Genomic DNA, 10,676 nt, shown 5'->3' with positions numbered 1-10,676 from the left:
GAGGGCGACTGTAAATGTGTAAGGGTATTTGCTGTTTTTTGTTTGTTTGTTTATTTTGGTTTGGTTTTTGTTGTTGTTGTTGTTTGAGACAGAGTCTTGCTCTGCTGTCCAGGCTGGAGTGCAATAGAGTGAGCTTGGCTCACTGCAACTCAGGGAAAATCACTCCCGGGTTCAAGTGATTCTCCTGAGCATCCTGAGTAGCTGGGATTACAGGCATGTGCCACCACACCCATCTAATTTTTGGTTTTTTTTTTTAGTAGAGACTGGGTTTCACCATGTTGGCCAGGTTGGTCTCAAACCCTGACCTCAAGCAATTTGCCTGCCTTGGCCTCTCAAAGTGCTGGGATTACAGGCATGAGCCACCAGGCATGGGCTTTTGCTGTTTTTTTGTTTGTCTGTTTTGGACTGTTACAATGACTGATTTATTATTGGCATTTAATGGGCAGCTTTTAGAGAATAAGTCTTCTATATGTTCAAGACAGCGCTACATAATTAATTTTACCACCTAAATATCAATGGTGCTCTACTGAGAAATACTGGGAGATTTAAGAAAAGTTCACAAGCCAAAGAAGTTCCTGAAATGCTCTTTTTGATTAGATCATAATAGATTATAGCCCAAAGACCCAAATGGAAAATTATTGGATTGAAAAGGTAAAATAGCTTTTTTATGTAGGGCTTTAAGACCCTATGTTGAGGGAAAGGAAGAACATCTAATCAATATCCACTGGACATATGTTGGGTGCCTTCTCAACATTGCATAGTTTTACCGCTTCAACAATTTTGAGCAAGGGGAGTTCACCCATTTTTACACACAAGAAAATTGAATCCAGAAAAGAGAATAACTTACCCAAGGGCACAGAACTAGTAAGTAGCACATCCCAGGGTGATGAGAAAACATAATCTGAACACACAGCCTGAATTCTGAAAACATAGCAGAATTCTAGGCTCCTTCCAACCCTTATCACCCAGGGAAGCCCACTTAACCTACTGCATGTCTACATCAGTTTCATTTAAAGAACTAAAAAAGGATCTCCAAAGCTAAAAACCTACTGAACCATGTTTACTTGACTATGTGAACTAGCTTTGAAGTAGAGTTGTTTTTCCAATGGGAATGTTATCAAAATATTTTGACAGTTTACACCCCCACAAGGGGATCTTTTAACCATGAAATTATTCTTTGTGATTCTGTTTTCACAACAAGCCAAGGTTATTTTAATTCTTTTATTTGTTGGTTTGTTTATATTGGTAAACACCAAATACTAACAGAATGCTGTGGTTTTTATGACAATCCTATAAACATAGTTACTAAAGAATTAGAAATGATTAGCCTCACAGCCATCAGAAAAAGCACTGTTAAATAGTAAGAACTGATTTTGAAAGCTAGAAACTCTTATGAACAGCCCATTACTGTAATTGCCTTTTGTGCAACAAATGGAGTATGTTCCTCAGGGCTTTGTAGGGAAATGAAATAAATTGAATATAAACTAGATTACCATTCCTTAAAGTACTATTAAGCACTTTGTGTAGTCTACTGTTTCAGAGATATTTTCTAACATCATGGCCTTTCCCACGCCTCATTCGTGTGTTGTTTTTCTTATTAAAATCCAGTAAACAGATCATTGAAGAACATCAGAGAGCCCTAACTTAAGTATTCACATTACAGATTCAACTTTACCCTAAATGTAACATTACATTTGCTTCTTTAGCAGGATGGATGTAAGCCATTAGTTTATATTAATATAACTCTCAGAATAACTCTTTAATCTTGCAATTTTAAGGCATTCTAATCTATTTTTACCATATACATCATTAATAATGTTTGCATGGGTATTATCATTTTCTTGTGAACACTTTATATATGTATAATCTGATGATTCATATTTCCATTATTAAAGACCAGGTATTCAAATGTCTTATTAACAAAAACAAAACATCCTAGATATACCAACAACAACAACAACAAAAAAGTGGAAGATTAGGGAAAGAGACAGAAGATATAAAGGAGGGGGACATAGAAAGGGTATGTCACTCAAGTGATTTTGTAATTTTTTTGTGTTATTTCAAGTTGAGTGTACGCTTTGTTATACCAATAAATGTGTCCTCTGACTTGAAACTTGACAGTGGTGGTCAGAGAAATCTATCTCAACACTTACCCAATGTACTCCTTAATACCCCCTCATGACAGGTATCCTACCTGACATGGATACCTTCACACTTTTCCCTCACAACCAGGAAAACATATAAGTGAGATTATACAACATACTTTATTTTTCAATTTAATCTGGTTTCTTAGTGAAAATTTCTCTGCATATCAGTATAGGTAACTCTTTTTCATCCTTTTACACTATTGTATGATATCCTAGTAGCATGGCTGTACTTGAGTTTATAGAGATATTCTCTTTCCAATAAAGAATTTGAGTGATTTCAATTCTTCACAATTAAAAATAATTCCACAGTAGGTATCTTAGTAAATATATCTTTGTGTACATGTCAAAATTAATAATGGATCTAATTTTCGGAAATAAGTTCCATGCCCCACTTCAGACCTTCTCTTTCAGAATCTATAGTTTAATAAGAGATCCCAGTGACTCAGATTAAAGTTCAAGTAGCAATTTTACTAGAAAATTTTATGTATAATTACACACCAATATTTATTTTCAATATGAATATTATCAATTACTTTAATTTTGGTCAGGCTGATATTGTCTTATTTTAATTTTCATTTACTTGATTGCAAATAGGTTGAGCGTCTTTTATCATATTAGCAATTTGTTTTGTTCCCTGTATAGAACATTCATGTAATTTGCTTTTTATTTCTATTGGTTTTGTCTTTATATTTTTCTTTATGGCATAGAAGTGCTGGATTGCCTTTAACAGGTTGTGCATATTTTTTTCCAGCTGACTGCTTAATTTTATTAATTTTGTTGAAATATCTTTTTTCTGAAAAATTTTGAAATTAAAATTCAAGTATGATAAATGTATCAGACTTTTTTGTGGCTTCCGGATTTTGTTTCTCAATTCAGATGGCCCTTTGTGTCATAGTAATTGTATGTTTGGGTTTATTATAAAACTATTTTTAATATTTCTGAAAGTTATGTTTTAATTTTATGAATTATCCCACTTTATTTTTTCCAAATGTTTATCCAGTTGTTCTCAAGCATTTATTGAAAAATCTGTTCAATTCTTTATTGAAAATCCTCCTCTGTCTTGTATTGAGTCCTCATATATGGGTCTATTTCTGTATTCTGCATTCTGTTCCATTGATCAATTGGATTTCCCTTTTTGTATTTTCAAGTTGTGTAGTAAGTTCTGATATATAATATGGAAAATCTTCTCTTATTTATATGTGTTTAATTTTTGTTTCATGGCAAAACTAAAACACTATTTACCTTCAGGTAGGCTTTTTAATTAGTTTGTCTAGTTTCATCAAGTAGTATTTTTTGCTTGGAATAATAACATAACAGTAAATTTGGAGAGATGAATTATACTCTTTTTTAATATACATAAAAATAATAGCATTGGTTTTATTAAATCTGTGCATATACCCATTTTTAGTTATAGTAAATATAAAATGATAAACATAAAAACATAAATGAATAAATTACTAGCTCTTCTTATTTAAATGTAAATTTTGTTAATATCTGCTTTTATTCTTACAAGCTTATCTTTTAAAGATGTCTACAATTTTATTTATAAATTTATGTATGATATGTTTTGGAAGAAGAAGAAAGTGTAAATAAAATTAAATATTATGTCATTCAACACACCTTCCAGTGACTTCTAATTTTAACACTTAAAAATATATATAATTACATATATATACACATAAAAACCATACATAGCCATCTATACCTCTAGAAATACATAAAATGACCTTTTAAAATACGTATCATGAGGATAATTAATCCAATGCACAATTGCAAAGGATATGCTTATTCAAGTTCTAAAATAAGAAACACATATTCCTAATAAAACTTTGAAAATATATTCTTTGTCATCTGAAGATAGTAACAAATAAAAAACAAATGGGGTTGCCAGCATTCTTGATTTTTTCTTTAGGCAGGAGCAAAACTTATTTATTTTTATATATTTATACATGCATTATGATGTTGAAATGAAATATACATAAAAATAGTGCAGACCATAAGTATACAGCTTTTAATAATTACAAAGTGGACACACATGCAACCAGCCCCAAATTCAAAAAATAGCACTCCTAAAGTCTTCTTGATAGCTACCTTTCAATCACAAGCTTTTTAAAGTTTTTTTTTGCCAATATTTCTATTACCTTTTTTGTCTTTTTTTCTACTGACATAGAAATTTTAAAAATAAATCATGGATATGATCCCTTTGTACTTTAAATGTCTACATCCACTTTGCAACCTGCCTTTTCATTTTCTTAGTGATGCTTTTGCCGAATTAACATTTTTGAACTTTTTTTTTTTTTTTTTTTTGAGACGGAGTTTTGCTTTTGTTACCCAGGCTGGAGTGCAATGGCGTGATCTCGGCTCACCGCAACCTCCGCCTCCTGGGTTCAGGCAATTCTCCTGCCTCAGCCTCCTGAGTAGCTGGGATTACAGGCACACGCCACCATGCCCAGCTAATTTTTTTTTGTATTTTAGTAGAGACGGGGTTTCACCATGTTGACCAGGATGGTCTTGATCTCTTGACCTCGTGATCCACCCGCCTCAGCCTCCCAAAGTGCTGGGATTACAGGCTTGAGCCACCACACCCGGCCATTCCATTTTTGAACTTTTAAAGTAATTTTTAAGTAATAAAGTTCTCCAATTTTTTTTTCTTAAAAGCACTATTAGATTACCTTTTATGCTTAGCTCTGTAATCCCACCACAGTTTATTTGTGCTTATGGTGTAAGGTAGGGATAAAAAATGTTTTTTCTTTCTCATAAGAATGGCAGTTAACTAAACACCAATTTTTGAAAAGTATAGCCTTGCCTCATTACAGCTAAGTTTCAGGTAGCAATAAATGAATTCTATTCTTTTCCATTGGTCTGTTTGTCTTTTCTTGTCCATTTTCATGCTGTCTTTGTTACTCTAGGTTTATAAGTATCTTGATATTAGTAGTAATGTACATTTTCTGAACTAATTCTTTTAATTTGATTGTTTAGACTATTTTAGAACCTAGCATTTAAAAAAAAATCAATGGTCAATTTTGACTTTAAAAATATGCTAAGATTTTATTCTAATTATGTTGGATTTATAAATAAAGTTGAAAACTGAGACCTTTACAATATTCAACTTTCCCACCACAAAAATGGTGTATTTCTGAAGCTGGCAAGAGGAACATGGCAGAACATAAAGCTCCTGACATCTACACTTGGATCAGTTATCTCCAAGGGAAAGTCAATGTAGTTGAAGACTCCTACACACTTGACTGAGAACATATCCACATCAAAACGGGTAGCAAAAATGGATTCATTCATGTACTAATGCCATACTGAGTACAGAGCCTTTCAATCAGGAAAGAACTCCAAACTCTCAGCCAGAGAGAGAAGACTAGAAAAAATAACCAATCCTCTGATGCAAAGACAGAAGCACATCCATAAGAAAAAAATAGTAAACGGGCAACCATGATTTCCCCAAATACACAAAGCAAGAAACAATAATTGACCTGAACAAGACAATAAGTGAGCTCTCTAACCAACAATTCATAATAGTAATTTTAAGAAAATTCAGTGATCTTCAAGATAACTCAGAAAAGCAATTCAGAAATTCATCATAGAAATTTAGCAAAGAGATTGACATAATAAGCAAAATCGAACAGATATCTTAGAACTGAGAAATATGTTTGCTGAAGTGAAAAATTCTTAGTGCCTCTCAACAGAAGAATGAATCAAACAGAGAAAGGAATCATTGACCGCAAGGACACTCTGCTTGAAAATACACAGAGGAGAAAAAAAAAAAATGACAAGCAATGAAAATTGTTTATGAGATACAAAAAAATTACCTCAAAAGACCATATTTAAGAATTACTCATATTCAAGAGGAAATTGAGCAAGGGCAAAGGACAGAAAGTTTACTCAAATGAATGATAACAGGTAACTTTTCAAAAATTGGGAAAGATAATAAATATCCAGGTACAGAAAGATCAGAGAACACATGTCAAATTTTATCCAAATAAGACAACCCCGAGGCATATAATAATCAAAACTTGTAGCTCAAAGATAAAGAGAGAATCATAAAAGCAGCAAGATAAAATAAGCAAATAACAAACTTCTCAATGGAAACCATACTGGAGGAAATAGAATGACATTTTCAAAATACTTAAAGGAAAAACAAAACAAAACACCAAAATACCTGTCATTCAAGAATACTGTATCCAGCCAAGTTATTCTTTAAATATGAAAGAGAGACAAAGTATTTCCCAGAAAAACAAAGGCTGATGGAGTTCACCGCCACCGGATTGGTATAACTAGAAATGCTAAAGGGAGTTCTTCAATCTGAAAGAAGAAAACACTTGTGTGCAAAAAGAAAATGTTGAAGGTATAAAATCTACCAGTAAAATTAAGTATATGGACAAATCCAGACTACTCTAATACTATAGTCGTGGTGTGCAATTCACTTATAGACTTAGTATAAAACAGAAATCTGTCAAAAATAGTAACAGCTACAACCACCTGTTAAGAGATAGGTAACATAAAATATGGAAATAGAAATTTTCTTCTTTTGTTTCTATTCTTTGTGACCTAAGATAAGTTTTCATCTCTTTAAAATAACATTATATATTAATAGGTTTCTCGTAAGCTTCATAGTAACCACAATACAAAAACCTGTAATAGACTCACTGAAAACAAACAGCAATTAATTAAAACATACTACCAGATAAAATTAGTTATCCACAAAGGAAGACAGTAACAAAGAAATAAAAAGAAGAGTTACAAAACAAACAGAAAACAGCGACAAAATGGCAGTAGTAGGCCCCTACTTATTAGTAACAAAACTGAATATAAATAGCCTTCAATTAAAAGGAATAGAGTAGCTGAATGAATAATGGAATAAGACCTAACTGTATGTTGCCTATGAGAAATTCATGTCACCCATATATACTGAAAGTGAAGGAGTAAAAAATGATATTCCATGCAACTATAAATCAAAAATGAGGAGTAGCTATACTTATATTAGATAAAATAAACTACAAATCAAACACTTTAAAGAGCTAGAGAAGATCACTATGTAATGATAAAGGAGTCAATTTGAAAAAGGATATAGTAATGGTACATTTTTATGTATCAATATGTAATAGCAGGGCTCCAAATTATATAAAGTAAACATTAATAGACTTAGAGAGAGATAAAGCTCAATATAATTACAGTAGGGACTTTAACACCCACTCCCAGTAATTGAATCATCTAGACAGAAAGTCAACAGAAGAACACAGGAATTAAACTACACAGTGGACATAATAGGCCTAATTGATATTTATAGAATATTTTCCCAAACGGCTTCAGAGTACACATTCTTTTCATCAACACGTGGAACATTCTCCAGAACAAACCATATTTTAGGCCAAAAAGCAAGTCTTACCAAATTTACAAATTAAAATCATATCAAGTGTCTTTTCTGACTGTAATAAAATGAAACTAGAAATCAATCAGCGGAACCTCAGAAAAACATGTAACACATGGGAAATTAAACAACATGTTCCTGAACAACCAATGGACCATTTAAAAAACTAATAAGAAAAGTAAAAAATGGAAATAAAACATACCAAAATCTGTGGGATACTGCAAAAGCAGTACTAAGAGGGACATTTATGGTCATTTTAAAGACATTTAAAAGTCATTTTAAAGGACATTTATAAACAATTATATCAAAAAAGTAGAACTTCAAATAAACTAGGTAATAATACACCTGAAGAAACTAGAAAAGCAAGAAGAAACCAAACTTAACATTATTACAAGAAAAAAATAGTAGCGATCAGAGCCAAAACAAATGAAATTAAAACTTAAAAAAATACAAAAGAACAGTGAAATGAAAAGTCAGTTTTTTGGAAAGGATAAACAAAATTGACTAAACTTTGGCTAGATTAAGGAAAAAAGAGAGAGGGCCCAAGTAGATAACATCAGAAATATAAAAGAAGATATAACTGAGACCACAGAAATACAAAGAATGTTTAGCGACTACTACAAACTACTTTGCACCAACAAATTAGAAAACATAGAAGAAATTAATAAATTTGTAGACACATGCAACTTACCGGGACTGAACCATGAAAAAGTAGAAAACTTCAGTATACCAATAGCAAGGTATTAGATCAAAGACAAGACAAGAACCTGATTGTTTCACTGCTGAATTCTAACAAACATTTAAAGACCAACTAATACTAATTTTACTCAAGCTATTCAAATAAATTGAAGAGAGGAAGATACTTTCAAACTCATTTTATGAAGCCAGCATTATCCTGATACTAAACCAGATGAGGATACCACAAAGAAAATGAAAACTATAGGCCAATAATACAGGTGAACATAGACGCAAAAATCCTCAAGGAAATATGAGCATATCAAATTCAGTAACACATTAAAAATATTATGTACCATAATTAAGTGAGAGTCATTCTCCAGAGATGCAAGAATAATTCAACATACAAAAGTCAATAAATGTGACATATTACATTAACAGAACCAAGAAGAAAAACTGTAAGATTATTTCACGAGATGCTGAAAAAGTATTTGATAAAATTTAATATCCCTTTATGATAATAATCCTGTGGAACAGGGTATAGAATAAAGAGATCTCAAAATAATACAGGCCATATATGACAGATTCATAGCTAACGCCATACTGAATGGCAAAAAAAAAAATGAACACAATTTTTTCTAAGATCCGGAAGAAGACAAAAATGACAAAAATGCCTGCTTCCACTGCTTGTATTTAGTATAGCACTGGGTACCTCGGCTAGAGCCACAAAGCGAGGGAAATGAAAAAAGACATCCACATTGGACAGGAAGAAATCAAAGATCAGTTGGCATAATGCTATACTTAGATGATTCTAAAAACTCTACCAAAAAGCTGTTAGAAATAATGACAAATTTATTAACGTTCTGTAATACTAATTTAATTTACAAAAATTAGTAGCATTTATATATGCCAACAGTGAACAATCTGAAAAAGAAATTAGGAAAACAATCCCATTTGCAATTGTTATAGACAATATAAAATATCTATCAATAAATTTAATGGAAGAAGTTAAAACCTATACAAGAAAAGCTATAAAACATGGATTAAAACAATTGAAGAGGACATAAAAAACAAAAAGGTATTCCATCTTCATGATTTGGAATAATAATAAGCAATATTATGAAAATAACAACCCAACTCAAAGAAATATACAGATTGAATGCAATTCTTATCAAAATATTAATTACATACTTAACAGAAATAGAAAAAAGAAGTTAACATTTATGTGGGACCACAAAAAATCCTGAATAATTTCTGCAATCCTGAGCAAAAAGAACAAAGTTGGGCAAAAAGAGCAAACTACCTGACTTCAAAATTTATTGCAAAGCTATAGTAACCAAACTGACATGGTACTGTTGTAAAAACAGATTCATATACTAATAGAACACATTAGAGAACCCAAAATTAAATCCATACATTTACAGCCAACTAATCTTTGATAAAGGTGCCAGGAACATGCAATGGGGGAAAGAATAGCCTTCAATAAATGGTGCTAGTAAAACTGGACAACTATATGTAAAATAATAAAACTAACCGTATACAAATATTAAATCAAAATAGATTAAATACATACACAAATATTAAATCAAAATAGATTAAATATTTAAACCTAAGATCTGAATGATAAAACTACAAGAGAAAAAAATGAGGAAATGCTCCAGGACATTGGATTGGGCAAAGATTTTTTTGTGTAAGATCTCCAAAGCAAAAATAAATAAATGGGATTACAGCAGGCTAAAAAAACTGCATAGCAAAGGAAATAATCAAAAAAGTGTAGAGACAATCCAAAACTTGGGAGGAAATATTTGTAAATTACCCATCTAACAAGGGATTAATAACCAGAATATAAAAGGAGCTCAAACAACACAATAGCAAATTTAATATTATATATTGACCTTTCCACTTTGTGTTTCTATGAGATATAAATTCTATTTAGATTCCACATATCAGTGATATTAAACAGTATTTGTCTTTCTGTGCCTGGCTTATTCCATTTAGTATAATGTCAATTTCATAGCAACAGAAAGTGGAAAGGTCAATGTATTTAGTATAGCACTGGGTACCTCCGCCAGAGCAAAAAAGCAAGGGAAATGAAAAAAAGACATCCACATTGGACAGGAAGAAATCAAAGATCAGTTGGCATAATGCTATACTTAGATGATTCTAAGATGTAAATTGATCTTTGATCCGTTTTGAGTTAATTTTGAATATTGGATGAAGTGGGCATCCATCTTTATTATTTTGCATGTGGATTTCCAGTTGTTGCAGCAGCATTTGTTGAAAAGACTATATATTTTTTCTGTGTAATGATCTTGAGAACCTTGTTAAAATTGATTGGTATAATTGTATAGATTTAATTCTGAACTCTTTTTTTTGATACATATTTGTATCTTTATTTAATTATCACACTGACTTGATTACTGTATCTTTGTAAGATGTTTTTAACTTGGAAAGTGTGAGTCCTCCAACTTTGTTCT

The sequence above is a fragment of the Saimiri boliviensis genome, chromosome 12 (genome assembly GCF_048565385.1).
Source record: "Saimiri boliviensis isolate mSaiBol1 chromosome 12, mSaiBol1.pri, whole genome shotgun sequence".
In the NCBI taxonomy this organism is placed as follows: domain Eukaryota; kingdom Metazoa; phylum Chordata; class Mammalia; order Primates; family Cebidae; genus Saimiri; species Saimiri boliviensis.
Note: the sequence above shows the minus strand (reverse complement) of the source record.